Source organism: Aquila chrysaetos, chromosome 17, assembly GCF_900496995.4.
Source record: "Aquila chrysaetos chrysaetos chromosome 17, bAquChr1.4, whole genome shotgun sequence".
NCBI classification, from domain to species: domain Eukaryota; kingdom Metazoa; phylum Chordata; class Aves; order Accipitriformes; family Accipitridae; genus Aquila; species Aquila chrysaetos.
In genome coordinates, this window is record NC_044020.1 from 10,631,512 (window position 1) to 10,647,461 (window position 15,950).

The following is a 15,950-nucleotide window of genomic DNA, read 5'->3' on the forward strand; positions in this document are numbered from 1 at the left end:
AGCAAAAAAGGGGAAGGGGAAGGGAAAGGGAAGGAAATGGAACACACTAAATTCTAGTGAAAGTCATGCAGCTTTGATTCTGTAAGTGTACCACAGCTGGTGTTGCTTGTTTTTTTTCATTACAACTTCGTGTGCTCAACACTGCAGACTGGCAGATTTCTAAATAATTGTTTTGTCCAAAGAAGTTGAATTAAAAAATGGAGCTATCTTTAAAACTGATTGTGCAAGGTGAGACGCTGAAGAGTAAGAATATATTGTTTCATATCTTCAAAAGCTTTCAGAGTTACAGCTGATTGTCTGGTGAGTGATGACTCTTGCCAAGTGCTGGCTTCAGTCCTAGGCTCAGGAGAAATCCACTAAAAATATTTTTCTATGCTGAATACAGGCTGCCTGCTGCTGTCAGTATTGGATTAGTCACCAGAATATGTTATTCTTCTTTTGGTCCACTGGCACAAGGCTTGATGATGTCAATATTAATCAAAATGCCCTGGGGCTAGAATAGAGGAACACAGACACATTTCCTTCAGCTGTTTACCTAGGAAACAGAAAAACTCAATGAGTTTTATCATCCATCTTGTCATGGTTTAACCCCAGCTGGCAACTAAGCACCACACAGCTGCTCGCTCACTCACTTATATAGTCGGCATGATGTCATATGGTATGGAATACCCCTTTGGTTCATTTGGGTCAGCTGTCCTTGCTGTGTCCCTTCCCAGGTTCTTGTGCACTCCCAGCGTCCGCTGGCAAGGCAGTATGAAAAGCTGAAGAGTCCTTTACTTAGTATAAACGCTGCTTAGCAACAACTAAAACATCAGTGGGTTACCAACATTATTCTCATCCTAAATCCAAAACACAGCACTATACCAGCTACTAGGAAGAAAATTAACTTTATTCCAGCTGAAACCAGGACACATATTCAGTAGCAGTGCCTGGTGACAGCAGTCAGACAAATTACTTCGAGAGTTTAGTGTCACTTTGTATTATTTAGATTTAATAAACCAATGAAACTTCTTATTTTGGACCATACGTTCAAATTGCAAGCATTTTGATTCTAATATAGCTATGCCTTCCAGAGAAACAAATGAGCTATACAAAAAGATATAACATCTCTCCATGGTGATGAAAAAGGGTGTATTTTCCCCTGGTAGAGGAGTGCTCTTGTTCTCTGCATCCAAAGGAGAGTTTCTGAATATGCAGGTGGATTCATTACAGTTCGCAGTCCTGACTGGTTCCAAAACAATCCCGTTGCGCTCTGTGATGAGCAAGGCCAAGCCAACATTGTTCAGTCCTTGTTTCTGAGGAGCACTGGTGCACTGACACAGAGCACTGGCTGTTGTATACAATCTGTAAAGGATTTTCAAACTGATAGATTTAATTATTGTCTATCAAGATTACCATAGCCTTTCTTTTAACCTTGGTATAGGGCTTTTGTCTGTACAAGGTACAAATTTTTCCTTTTCCCTTTGCTCCATCTTCCCTTGTATCCAAACCTCAGAACACTACCAGGACAAGGCTGGCTGTCCTGTACATTTCTTCATTGCCTACAGTTGTCCTAATAGGCACATGTAGATGAAGGTAACTTGTGTCACGCTGTAATTAGGATGAAGAAATCATTCCTTCATTTTCTGAGAATATATGTGTAAAATCAAACCATCACCATAACTAGCGACTGGGTTTTCCTCTACTTGTCCTCACACTCTGATAGCGTTGAGCAGTGCATGTTGATTTCTAAATGTGTGATACTTATATCCCATGTTCTTTGTGACCTCTTGCTGTTTAAAGAATCGTTTACTTTGTCGAAACTGAACAAATGCCACAGCCGAACAAACTCTTTCAAACTCCTTTTTTCCGTCTCGTTTAACATAATGACAAACTGCTTGTTACTAACAAATAACCATGTTTTCTTCATTTCACACATACATGCTTAGAACAATCTGTTTGTTTCCATTAAAATGATTCTGAAGCTTCCTATACAGTAAATCTCAGAAGATTGGACATGAAAATTGTAGACCTGACTATTACAGACATGGCCTTTCTTCTGCCTTTCTACTAGTCTCTTCCCCAGTGACTCCAGGCAGCAAGCGTTACAGGATGGCATAGGGAATACTTCATTCTTAGTTGACTCATTCTTACACTTGGACCCCACAAATGGCTGCTACCACCAATGATGCTCATGATCTGCTTGTCTCAAAGGGTCTTGACACCTTTGCAGCATTCACAGTGAATAACAGATTGTTTATGCTTAAGTTACTCCTCTCTCTTATGACTAAGCTACTCCCTGATTCTAAGGGGCTAACTAAACCTTGTCTACTTATGCTGACACTGTTGTCAAATAGGCTTAACTTATGCTAACTCCTATATTCACGTGTGTACTTCAGTCATTGAAGACATTTTGAATACATTTTGTTATTGCTTTTCTTCTTACACTTTTTTACTTTTCACTAATTTTTTCACTGTAAAAGAATCCTGCAAAAAGATTGAATTTAAGTTTAGCTTAAAAATAAGCTCCTGGGCACAGCACATAGTATGGAACTAGTTCCCAGCTAGCATACCTGGTGGTGCCCCCACCAACTCAAACAGCAGTGACCAATTTCACCTGCTAAGTTGCACCAAAGCAACTATATGTGGAAGCAGTGTAGATTACAAATTACAAGATGATCATTTTAGGCAGCTCAACCAGAAAAAAAACCACAACCGCAAAAATACCCCACAACAAACCCAAAAACCTTAAACCAGCAGAATTTAATACTAGCCATGGGTAACATATGATTTGGTAATGTGGCATCATAACAGCAAATAATTATTTGAGATTTACCCATGTATTACTTGAAAAAGTTCAAAAGTCATTCTATAGGCTCACAAAAAATAGAGCAAGCAAAAAAACTCCTTCAGCCTCCCTCTCTCTTGTGTTACAGTTTGTACAGACATTTATATATGTACAAAATGCCCATTTACCTCTGACTACAGTAGAAAGGATTTTGTGTCATCCCAGAGAGGATGTCCCAGAGAGGGCCTGGGACAAAGCAGTGGGACAATCATCTTGAATATGAACAGACCCCAGTGACAGCACCCAAATCAATTATTTCAGGAGAGCACCCACATCTTTCAGTCATGCCACGCTCTTCCAGGAGAGACCCCAGACACAAGGACTATGTATATTTGAACATGTCCTAATATTCAGAGCAAGTCATAATACTTTTGTACACGTCATTAGTGAAAAGCTGAATAGTTCAGTCCACAGTGGCTACCTGGGCTAGGAATAGGAGTATCACTGTTTTCCAGATGTAGGATTAATTCTTGAATGAACAATGAGAACATTTGCAGTAGTGAGAATTTGGAAGCATGCAGTATTCCCACTGCCAATTTATAAAGCATAAACTGTAGCAGAGAGCCAAAAAAGAATCAAAATAAAAACAGCAGGAGGAGAGAAGTTCTTGAGAAATAAAAAAGAATGCAATCCTTTCTGAAGAGAATTTTTCCCCTGAAGAGGATTAAATTTCCCCTGTGGTTCCTCCTTACATATAAACTGTAATTCCACCTGAAAGTCTTCAGTTCTATGTCTGTGTTTCTCCACAAAAAATACTACCATTTGTGCCAACAGCTACTAGTTAACGATACAGATAGATTCCCAATAGATGACTAGTCCAAGAACACTGTATCTAAGACTACCGATGTTCAATTTGATCTAGTCTGATTTGGTCAATAATAGGAAAACGAGTGCTCTGACAAAGAGCTAAACTGATTTGATGCCTTTTGAGAGACTTAGGAAAAGTAAACATATCCCCCTTGGATGCCTTCTTCAGACCCCCATATATACCCAGAGTTTCTTCACATAATCAATAACAGATGTAGTTAATATGCTGCTTTAGCCATTTCCTACAATTAGCCTTTGGATACTTGCCTACAGTAGTAATCTTGATAATCACAGTTGACATTTCACTGTGTGCCTAAAATCAGATGGGGGTTTTTTTTGTAGCTGAAAAAAAAGTCTCTGCATTCCTGGATATAGAAGTGTTTGATAGGTCCTTTCTACCACTTAGTCTGTGGCGAGTTTTATCCAAGATTAGCATCTTGTAAAAGGTGATATGCACATTTTACAGCCTTGAGCCAACATCAAGGCCTCTATATCAACAGTGCTATTTTAGCAATGAGCTTTTGTTAGTATCTGCAATGCACAAAGGACTGCTATCCAGTTGTGACCTTACTTTTACAGAGACCCATCTAGTGAGTGCTGATGGATAATTTAATTCTGAACTTGCTGCCACACCTGAGCTGACACCTACTTAGTGCTAGGTATCAGATCTGCCATTGATATTGTGTTAGCTGAGCGTGTGCTATCCTTGAGTACACAGGCACACACAGAGTTTTTGAAGACTCAAATAATTACCCTCAGTGGAAAATTTATGGAGGGCAATACTTGGAAAGAAGACAGGACCCCAGGCAAGAATTTCCTTTCGACAGTTTGACTTCTGTTGTGTTTTGGTTTGTTCCTACCAGACAAAAATAATGTGGTTGTCCTTGATCTCAGGCTGTCCAGTGTGAGTACAGAGGCTGACTTGCCTCCTGGCTGGCACTAAGACTTGGGACCTGAGCGTAGTTCCTTGCAACAATTTCCTTACCTTGACATTACTCCACACTGGATCTTGTATTACACCTGTATTTTCATGGTTAACTGATTCAGATGAATTGTTTCTTATCTAAGGAACATGGGGTCCTACACAAACAAAATGATATTTTGGATAGACTGGATTTGTCTATATCATCACTGCAAAGCATGGACTCAGATACAGTAATCCCCATCTCTGCTGCTCCTAGAGAGGATGGGCTAATGCACAGGCTAGGAGATCTGTGACTACCCACTGTCCTCAGCCCATTTTTTCTAAAAAAATAAACAAGGCAATGTGAGGCAAGCATGTAAAAATTGTTTCAATAAATTTAATCCTGTTTTCAAAAGGAAGGGAGAAATGTAATTTTGCATTCTAATTTATTTAGATGCATTTATATGTTCTTTCTCCTCAGATAAATGGTGTCAAACAACCATCCATGTAATGTACTTTAGTCCCCTACTGCAGCTATTTGCAGTGACTAATATCTTGTTGCCCATCACCTAAGCTATTACAATGCCAGATATGCTAATTACTTCCTTGAATGTGCAGTACAAAATGTGCTTGGCTTGAAACCATTCTTTAGACAACTAAAGCATGTATTTTTTTTCCTGGCAGTTTAATTGCACGACTGTCAGCTGGATCACAGCAAACATCTTTTCCTTCCTCATCTTTCATGCCTTAGTCTGTCTTCTTGCAGTGTGCTTGCAATTGCTAAGTAAGGAAAAAAAAAAGTAAAGAAGAGAAGAAAGAACATTTACAGCTTACAAAGCTACATATGTGGTCTTCTAAATATGTGTATAAATATAGGTGAGTAACATAGTCTTCAGGAAAAGGAAAGAAATTAGAAGCCATTGAAAATAAGCTCAACTTCCATGAGCATTGTTGGTATGTCCATCCTATGGAGTTGTACAAAGGCCACTGACATAAAAGGGAATATTTACACTGACAGAGGTAGTGTTTGATCTGCCCACCTGAAGACGAGATACCTCCCATCCCCCTGTGTGAAGGCCTTCCACAGTCTTTAAGAACTACTTTGCAAGTGGGGAGGGATGGAAGTCAACTGAATGGCTGGCTGTTCAAGTGCCATCAAGAAACACAACAGACACTAGACCAGGAAGGTGGATCGTGGAAGGGCAAGGGCAAATGTAAAATAGTAGTAGGGTGGAGTCATCAAAAAAATTCCTATTTATAAATATTTATAAAAATTTATAAATATAGACTCATTAGTTAGAAAGATCTAGCTTTTGTAATTTTAGATGCTCAGCATAACAGTTTTAACTCCAAACAATGCACTTCTGCTATTTTAAAATTAGTTTTGCTTTAAAAGAAATCCTACTTTACCTTTGAAAAAGAGCCTTTCCTCTCTTCCCTAGCTCCCTTACTCCTCCAGATAAAAATAGGAAGTTCAACCTCAGCTTAAAGTAAGAATCATTGCCTACTTCTATATCTCTATGTTAGAAAACTACCAGGATCAAGGCCAAGTTCCTCATCCACTTTATCTACCCTCCAGAAGCACCCTTGGTCCCCATGAAAACCCTATTTATGTGCAAAATACCCAAACTGGTTTTTGCTCTTTGTCTGGCCCAACAGCCTCCATCTAAACTCTCTGTGTGCTGCTGCCCTGTAACCAGCTCCAGGAGGACAAGGCAGTCTGGCATGCCTTCCTGCTAGAAAAGACCAATGATGAGGACTGAAAAGATAGCTGGGATCCGTAATGTTCCAAAATTCAAACTGAGCATCAGTTGCCCATAAGGTCAATATGGACATGAGATGCCAGCTATCCAGAATATGCTACATGTTCAAATTGCTTTGGAGGCCAGCTATCTCAGATGTAATGTGAACATAGAATTGACACCTTCTCTGTCTAGTTCAAGCATACAGAGGCCAAGAAAGCCCTTAATATTTATCCATAAGAAAAGTATTATTTTAAGTTACATCATTTTCTTCATTTCACTCTGTTTCTATGTTGAGATAGGAAGGATCTTCGGACCTTGTTTCTTAAGAGCATTAGCATCTCTGCAGCCAGACTGAATCCTCTCAGTTGTTGCTCATACCCTCTCTAACGCACAATGTGGTCTTGTGTGGAATTTAAATATTCAATGTAAAACTCAAAGTAAGCTTTGACTGAATCATAGAATTGTAGAATAGCCTGGGTTGGAAGGGACCTTGAAAGATCATCTGGTCTAGCGTTGCATGGGAAAGGGAGCCTAGATGAGATTTTCTAGCACACTGTCCAATTGCATCTTGAAAACCTCCGGCAATGGGGACTCTACCACATCCCTGGGGAGGTTGTTGCAGTAACTGATTGTTCTTGCTGCAAAAAAATTTTTCTTACGTTGAGATGAAACCTCTCCCAGTGCAACTTGTACCCATTGCCCCTTGTCTTCTCCTTGTAGCTCCTCGTGAAGAGAGAGCCTCTGTCCTCTTTATAGCCACCCTTTAAATATTGGAATACTGTGATCAGTGTTTAGTTGTTATTAACACTGTTCTTTTTGAGAATTTGTTATATGTACCATATCTTTATGACATTTGAAAAGTATCAGGCTTCCAATTTCACCGAAGATTTCCTGAGCATCCAGATAAAATTTAAGAAAGATTACAAAATAGTTTATTACAACTCAATAGCAAAGCAAAAATCACTTGAACCTTGAAACTGTGTATTGTGAGGAGTGTTACTGTTTTGTGTGCATGGAAAATTTAAAAAACATTGTGTTGCTGTAATGCTTCACCCACTGGTACAACTGACACCTGCAATTTCTTAAACTTTCTTCTCAAAACAGATCAAGATCATTCTGTAGCTTTTATTTAGTCATGTTGCTATAATGTTAAAATTCTAGTCTGCTCATAATACTGAAATAGAGACCTCAGCCTTGGTTATTTAACATGGAAAAACACAGACTGCAGTTAGACCCCTGGTCTTAAATGTAAGTAAATGAAAGGTCTTGGGAAAAGATTATAAAAATCATATATCATTACAGACACGGCCCCTTCATGCTTGCAAAAGCATCTTGGAATAACAGTGTTGTAAAAAAAAAAACAACAAGAAATGGAGAGGAGAGAAGACTGTGACTTGCCACTGAGCCTGTATACCCATCAGTTGGCAGACATAACGATAAGGAATGTATGGAGTTGTATTCCAGCTGACTACAGATGAGCAGCACTGTAATTATTCTACAATAACCTCTGAAAAACAATCCTTTCCCTTCAGTCAGACCCACCATAACCAAACAGCCTATTTAAAAGTTGTGACAGCACCTTAAATATCCTGTTGTTTTTTAAAAGAGATGGAGGGATATAGAAAAGATAATACATTTTATTAGGCCAACACATGTACATGAGGTTGTTGTCATCTGTGTTTGTGTCTTTTTTATTTGTCTATGATTTTGAGCCTTCAAGGCTCATATTCTATATTTTTTTCTGCATTCAGAAACGTTTGGGGTTTTTTAATGATACAGGGATTCTTATGTATTTTTCTTATGTATTTTACAGAAAATTAGAATACACTATCCTTCATGTAGTTCACTGAAAGAGAAAATAGCAAGACAATTAGCATGGCTGAAAGCACACGCAAAATGGAAACCCCAGTGTTTCCTATTAAAAATACATCTGTACCTGTAAAATGGTGTGCAGTGTGCAAGGACTGAGACAGACCTTTCACAGCAATCTGAAATAAAATACCGCAGTCTGAAGGTTTCTATGTTTTTTATGTCATTCCAATGGTATTCTACAGTTCAAGGGTTACTTTTCAGTGCACCTTTTTATGTATGGTGTCTAACGTTCATTACACTGAAATACAAAAGCAGTGGTTTTGAATCCAAGATTTTTCATCTGAGGTCTACCTTGACAGTCCAAGGATCTCTATATCCTTTGCTTATCTGTACGAAAAGGACAAAGTGACTGCAGCCTTGCTGTACAAATGCCTGCCCTTCCCCAGCTCATGCGCCATCCCCACCACATACACACACACACGCACACACACAAAGTCATCACTGTCTGACAGAGCCTGTACTCTGGATCATTGTAAATTCCATCTATAATTTTACTGAAGTGCCCGTAGATATCTTCTAAAGTGTTTCTTTTTTGAAGTCTGTGTGTCTTTCTCATACGCTGCACGCTGACAGATTGATAGTGCACATCTTGCCTCAGGCACTATTTGCGTTGCCTTCAGCTAGCCAACAGCTTAACTGTACGCTAGCAGACAAAATCCACAAAAGCAAAGGAACTACATAATGCTATGTAGCAGGCAGGTGAGAGGAAGCACAGTGGGAAATAGCTCTTGTCACCACTTACCTTTCAGTAGCCATCCCCCGCAAGCCACATGAGCAGCGGCCAGTGAGGCTGGCACATTCACGTTGTTCAAAACAGCTATGGCCATACAGCTGCACAGCAAAGGTAAACAGATGAAGCCTGCACCCCCCAGAAGTCTCACATTTTAAACACTTTCAATTTCACCCAGAATCTTTCTTTTAATGCAAAATGGCAAAAGATCTAAAAAAAAAAAATAAATTAAAAAAAAAGCTTCAAAAAAGAGGTTATAAGATGTGTTTCTTATTCACTTGTAATCAATTAGACCGGATTTCTGTTGAGTGTCTCTTGTGCTCCTGAATCCCAAAGATAAAATGCTGGGTTAATATGGGCAAAAAAAATGCCAAAGGCTAAAATCAAGGAAGAGAGAAAAGTTATTGCAGTGTGATTGCCCTGATGCATTTTGTGTTGTAAATTAACACATGTCAATCTGAATAAAAGATGGTTACTTCTGCTTCTGACATTGTTAAGTTGTGCTAAGAAAACGCAAAGCATGAGCCCCATGCCTTCAACATTGGAGGTGTGACTCATTAGAGGAACTTCACATTTGGCACTTTTGTTTGTTCCAGTGTCATCCTGGGAAGTTTCCTATTGTGTACTTTCAAAAAGATGATTGCCAGATGTAGAAGAACGAAGAATAAGCTTCAGCTAATGACTGTTCACACAGCCAAACAGTAGGCTTGACTATAATCCAAGGGAAGAGGTAAGAAGATATGAGCTTGCATTAATATAATTTCTTTTAAGGTTCTGCAGAAGGCTGATCTATGTAGAATTGAAGTTTTCTGTTTACATGAAGGCCCATGTCTCAGAAAAAGCCAGGCACTGCATCAGTGAGTCAGTGGTCAACTAAGCCAACACTGTGTGAGTTTTGAAGGACTGGTTGCCAGATGTGTCAAAGAAAATCCTTCATTGTATCCAAGTGCTGCTCAAGTGTAAAATTCTGGGAGTCAACTCTCTTAATTTTTGTTTGCTCCACAGTGGTGTTAAAGCAGCCAAAAGCATGGGAACAGATGAGCCATGATTTTCTTGCAACCTTTGGCCACTTCTTGAGCACCTTCCTCCGTGAAAAGTGTTCCATGTGGAAGATGGGGAGTGACTGGCAAGCACCTAAAATGTCATATCTAAGATAAGCTCCTCTCTTATTAATGCAGTTGTCTGCTAAGCTAAGATGGGCATTTTGCTATATCTGAATGGTACAAAGGGCATATGTTAGTAATGAGATCCTGACTATCTTCCCCATCTCCACTGTAAGCAATTATCTTAGCATGAAGAAACTGTGCTAGATGTTGCCTGATCCTTCTCCAAGTGGAAGAAGTGTTTGATTTTTGCCTAGGTTTGTTTCTGTTCTTATAAATAAAAAGCCTACCTATACCTGAATGTCTTTTGTGTACCATGAAAACACGGTATAACCTTGACTGAATGAGCGGAACAATTACAATAATAAACGAGGAATGAAGAGATCAAGAAAACAGCAAGGAAAAATTATATGAATCAACACTAGGAGCAGGCAGAAAATAAAGAGCCTAGAAGAATGGATAGGCAAAATGCAATTACATTGTATAGGAAGGCTTTCACCACGTGAAAGAAGTGCTTGAATCCGATTAACCTAATTCTCTCATCAAAAGAAGTCCTTTGTACCTCTCCTCAGCAGCTGTGTCCCTGCAGGACCTCAGGGAGCCCTGACACAGGAGAGTCCTCTCCACTCACAGGACTCTACAACACAGGCCAAAGTTCACCAGTAATCTGAGTGGTTTAAAAAAGAAAATGGATAACTTTCCAAAACAAATTGTTAACAGCAATGAGGAGAGGGGCTTATGAGCAACACAGGCTTATCATTGACAACAGATCACCTTCAGGATGACCCTTCCTAAAATTATGATTTGATGTCAGTGTTGTTCTACATGTAGCATGTCTAAGTTACTTCTGTTTCTCCTCTTCTCTAGGGAAAAATTCCAGCAATAAATTTTTCAGTAAAATTTTGAGTTGTAACAGTTTCAGTCCAGTCTTGCCCCTCTGGCAGATTGATGAGGAACATTTTAACATCCTTCCCTGCTGGTTTGCTGTAGATTCATTTTGTGGTGTTTATTACCATTTTGCTTTAAAATCAAATGGTAATGGTAATGCAAAAATAAAAACTCAGCACCAGTTTTATGATGTCAGTTTCTACTGGTTTCTGTGTTGTCAGTTTTACGCTTTGTTTGTTGTGAGCCTAAAAATAATCCTAGGTCTGGGGCTTGAGCTTTTCACTTTCATTTTCTTTTATAAATAGTATCATAAAAACAAGCTCTATTCCATAGCCCACTCAAATCTACTGACAAGAGTGAGCAGTTGGCCACAAGTCACAGCAGAATTTAACCCACAAAGATGAAGACCACATGCTATGTATCTTAGCTAAAACGTTTTTATTTGACAGCTCCTGCAGAAACTTTCTTGCTAGAGGTCAAACAATACAGTTAGTAAACAACTGATCTGAAAATTAACTGCATAATTCGCAGTTAGAGTGCATTATAAATAAAGGTTAATTTCCAACAAAACATAGCTTTAATTGATGTCAATTTCCATAATCCTCTGTAAGAAAACACAGAACTGACAGGACTAGAAACTGACGAGTGACTGAGAAGGATGGGCAGAAAAGACTAAGGAAAAGGTACTTACCTATCCACAGCTTGGGAGTGCTAATCATTCGCACAATCACACAAACAGTCACTACCAGACATGGACTTCATTAACTTTTTTCCTTTTTAGAGTTAGTCACTTCTAACTAAATGTCCTCTCAGTTACTAGTTCCAGGATGCAGAAACTAAAAGGTTTCCATTGGAGATGCACGTCTCTGCACAGAAAGTTTAAGCAAGCAGGCTTGCCTTTCTTACCTCCTTTTTACATTCCAGCTGCCCTTGAGAATCACCTGCCTTAGTAACTTAAAACTACAGCTCTAACTATACTGGGGAATTCCAGAATAATTAGTCCAGAAGGAAATCCTAGAGGTCTTCTGGTCCAAAACCCCTCACACAGGAGGGCCAACTTTGAAGTCAGATCCAGCTTTGAAGTTAGATCCTGGTGCTCAGGTTCATATCCAGCTTGACATCCATCTCCCTGTTGACTTAGGGATGTGAGGATGAGATTTAGGTTGGGTCAGCTCAAGAAAGTGGCTGCTCAAGGCAAAGTCACAGCCTTTCTTCTGCAGACCATCAGAAACACTGTGTTTTGCATTGCTGTAGCAAGTCAGGTCCAGCAGAAATGCATAAAACAGAATACTCCAGCTCCAGTGTGCAACTTTCCGTGCATTTGAAATTCAAAGAAATTACAGTCATTATAATTACAGGGAAAAAAAAGATTGGAAGGGACCTTTGGATGTGACTTAGGCCAACCCTTGCCTCAAGGCATGATTTGACCATGCCTGTGGTAGATGGCTTCAGCTCTCTCAGTACCTAGGACAAGGGGAAGAGAAATGGGGCAGAGCTCAGGCATCACACACTCTTTCCCTCCTGGGCACTTTGCTCCCTTATTTATGTCTTTAAAGTCAATTTCTGGACTCATTTAAGTGTAGAAAATAAAAATTTATCCAGTCTTTGTGTGAAGACAAACGAAGGCCCCAGCTTCATCCCAGAACGCCTGCTGCTTTCTCTGCAAAGCTTAAGGAGAATCTGAACCTTAAAGGAATACATGTAAAAATCATAGTTCTGTGATGTTTTAAAGTATTTTACTAGGATGTCAATCACTAAACAAAAAAGCTTGCCTAGAGACTAGACACTGAAAAAACATAGTGACATACCATACACTGGAGTTTACCCCAAGACAACCCGAAGTTGCAACCTTCAAAACATGAATACAGGGGTGGTGAAATTTAAATTGCCAGATATGAACTTTCTTCCACTGCTTTGGTTTCAGTTCTACTTTGTTTTCAAATTCTTATTGCAACGTGGCAGAAATTTCATTTTAAAAACCCTTTTTCTTAAAATATTGGATATAGTTTATAACAAATACATCCTGAGTTGCTCTGGTACTTTTCTAGCGTTAGGGATAGAAATTTTGAAAAACAGTGACCTTAACACCAAAGTCCAAAGTTCATTCGACAGTGATTTTTGACCTGGATTGTTGTTTTAGCTCTAATGCAATTGTGGATTCTAATATCACTTTCTTGGCCCAACATTTGGGAACTATTTGACCAGATTCCCTGGCAGAACAAATAGGCAAACCTACCTGAAGTCAGTGATACTATGCAGGGTGACACCAACAAAAAGTTGCTGGCAGCAGTGAAACTGTTCTTGATTGCTTATGTTTTCCAAAGAACTGAAAATCAAGGGAAAGTGGATATCTGATGTCACAAGGCATCTATATTTTCCCTTGGACAAATCAGCAGCTTTTTAAAGACAGAAGCAAAACATGATGAAATATAAGAATGAAATCACACAAGCAAACAAAATTAAAAGCAAAAAATCTATCTGTGCAGGTGTTTAGAGGTTTACAAAGTATTTCCTTAAAAATAATATATGTAAAAATACATATTTTTTTTTTATACATTTGCTTGTTTGTTTATTTATTATATATGGGGTTTTGGTGTTCATAGCAGATTCATCAGTACTGTTTTCTGTTGTTTTCCATTTAAAGTTGCAGACTTTCCCCAAGAGATCTGTAACTTTTTTTTTTTTTTAAGTCAGACAGCAATATTACAGTAGGTTTCTTGGTTATTTGTATAATAAATTAAATAAATATTATATACATCTTATATAAAAGAAAATAAACCTTTAAAACAGAAGACCCAGAGGTATAACATACTAGCAAGTCAGCTTTTAAAACAAAGAACTCTCTCCTCAAGTCAACCACTTTCAAGTACAGTGGTTTAATTTACAGACAGAAGGACCCTTTAGGGAAGAAAAATGTTGTAGAAGCTGACTGCATAGATACTTTCTTCTTTCTCTTTTACTTCCCTGTGGAATTAGAGATTTATTTTCTGCAGAGTGAATAGACTTTTATGAAGTTTTCTTCTGTTAAATTGATTTCTTTAGTACTAATCAGCAGTTTTTAAAGAACAGACTTTGAAATATAACTTTCCTCCTCTCAGCAGGACATTTTATATTCATGTGCCCTGAAAAAAACCTGTTGGTAAGGATTGATTCTTCACCTCAGTAAGCCAGGTAAAAGAAGTCCCAAGTCTATAAAGGTGGTCTGTAACATGCAGTTAATGAGAAATAGCATGAAAGTCCCACCCAGGGGTATCCCTTGCCTTCGCACTGGAGGAAAATATATTTGCATTTATACGATAACCTACTCAGTGGGAACAAGGCAAGCTATGTGCCTCTGACACTGCATCTTGCGCTTTGGTGAGCTGGGCCCTGCATATGATGGATGAAACGTCTCAACAGCTACATGAATTATACGTATCAATAAGTATAGATCTGTACATATGTAAATAAATATGTATTTATATATACATATATACATATGCGCAGCTGAAAAGGTAGAGCATTTTGGGATGGTTATTGATTTATCATGCCAAGAGTCTCTCGATGATTGTCAGAAAGCTAATTAGTAGCAGACCAGAGCTCTGGCATAAGCATTTTTCTCCCACCTGCCTGGTCCTATCTCATAGCCCTACCTGCTCTTCTGAGACAATTGTGCTCCCATTTACCTGGAGATCAATGCTCTGTTATGAATTTAGCACCAGGTGTGACCTTCCCAAGACCACTGAAGTGATCAGTAGGAGCCTGGCGTGGGTGGCCCCGCGGAGATGGCAGCCATTCATTCTTTGTGCCATCGAGGAAGGTAGATGTTCACACGCGGAGGTGAGTGGTGCCAGGTAGCCCACCCAGTGCCCGGCAGACCGCACGGCCACGGCCAGTAGCCCCTCCACATGTGCACTCAAAGTTTCTGTTGCCCATTTGCTTACAGGATTCAGAGCTCTGAGGTGAGACATCACTGCCCAGTGCATCAGTGGTCTGCACTGGAACCTCAGGACAAGTTCCTGAGTAACGCGAAATATGTCGTTGCAAGTCACCTGCTGATATTACATGGGCAGAACTAGCATATGTCACTGCTTTATTCTAATACCTACTAAAAAAATGTTTTATTTCGCCTGCCTTCTTGCTTAACAATAAAAAATTTTAAAGGCTTTTCATCATCTTTGTCTTTGCAATCCATATATACATACAGATAAGTGATTTTACGGCAGACACTAACTTCCTATAATGTGGCTGCATATTCTTCCATTGTCTCTTGGTAAGTGCTAAAAATTTTAACAGTTTTAATATAACACTGTAATAGCTACAATTTCTAGAATATTTGTAATTTCCCTATGTTTCCTGAATGGCACATATTTTTTTGAGTTTATTATCCAATTATTTCTGGAATAAATATGTACCTTTTTTTTTTTTTTTTTTTTTTTTTTGCTTGATCTGCATGTGAGCACTTTCTTATGCATGTATGTTCAAGCAACTAAAACGTATGGTGTCTTCTCTAGTAGCCAGCACCCCAAAGTGCACTGAGATCTATAGGAAACCAGGGAAAACTGCTAATAAGAAAAGAATCACTGTAAAAAGAGGACAGCTGATCTGGTGCCTAATTTCTCTAGCCAAAGTGTTCTGTATTAATACTTACAGATCTTTTGAGATACAATTAAGATTATATATTTACTTGATATCAAAGGACCATTAGTGGAGCTACATCACAAAGCTCAAACTCTGACCCAGTAGCCACTAATCACAGTATCTAATTGCTAAACAAGCTCCTCCAGACATACCAGACTAATTTTCTGCTTGCTGTCCCTCATAATTTCCCTCTTGAGTGGTTCCATTGTTAGAAGCTGGGGGTCTTTGGTGCCATTCTTCTGTCCTCATGGTTTCTCAGTTTGGATATCCAAACTGCCAGTTACCATTGGGGAAAAAAAATGAAAAAAAAAGTCTACTTGGAAGTAATTGTGGTAATGAGTCTCAGCCACAGAAAGAGGAGAAACCTATCACTGCACAGACGGAACACAACCACTGAGTACAGTTCACAAGACACACACAGAGCAAATATAGTTACTGAAAACACAGTGTACAA